Genomic DNA, 260 nt, shown 5'->3' with positions numbered 1-260 from the left:
TATATATATATATATATATATATATATATATGTATGTATATATATATATATATATATATATATATATATATAAACTTTCACCTGCTTAGTGGCTTGAAGTAGAAGGTAAATAACAGATGGAGCCTTTTTGTGTCTTCTACTTTACAAAGTCCTGTTACATTTTTACATTTTATTATTCCATCTTCTTAGTCTGAAAATGTACTAGAAATTTTGTCGCAAACAGAACATCAGGATTAATTGAATGATTTTGTTAGTTTGCC

Source organism: Pangasianodon hypophthalmus, chromosome 15 (genome assembly GCF_027358585.1).
Source record: "Pangasianodon hypophthalmus isolate fPanHyp1 chromosome 15, fPanHyp1.pri, whole genome shotgun sequence".
NCBI classification, from domain to species: domain Eukaryota; kingdom Metazoa; phylum Chordata; class Actinopteri; order Siluriformes; family Pangasiidae; genus Pangasianodon; species Pangasianodon hypophthalmus.
The sequence above is the reverse complement of the archived record's forward strand: the minus strand, read 5'-3'. Positions refer to the sequence as shown.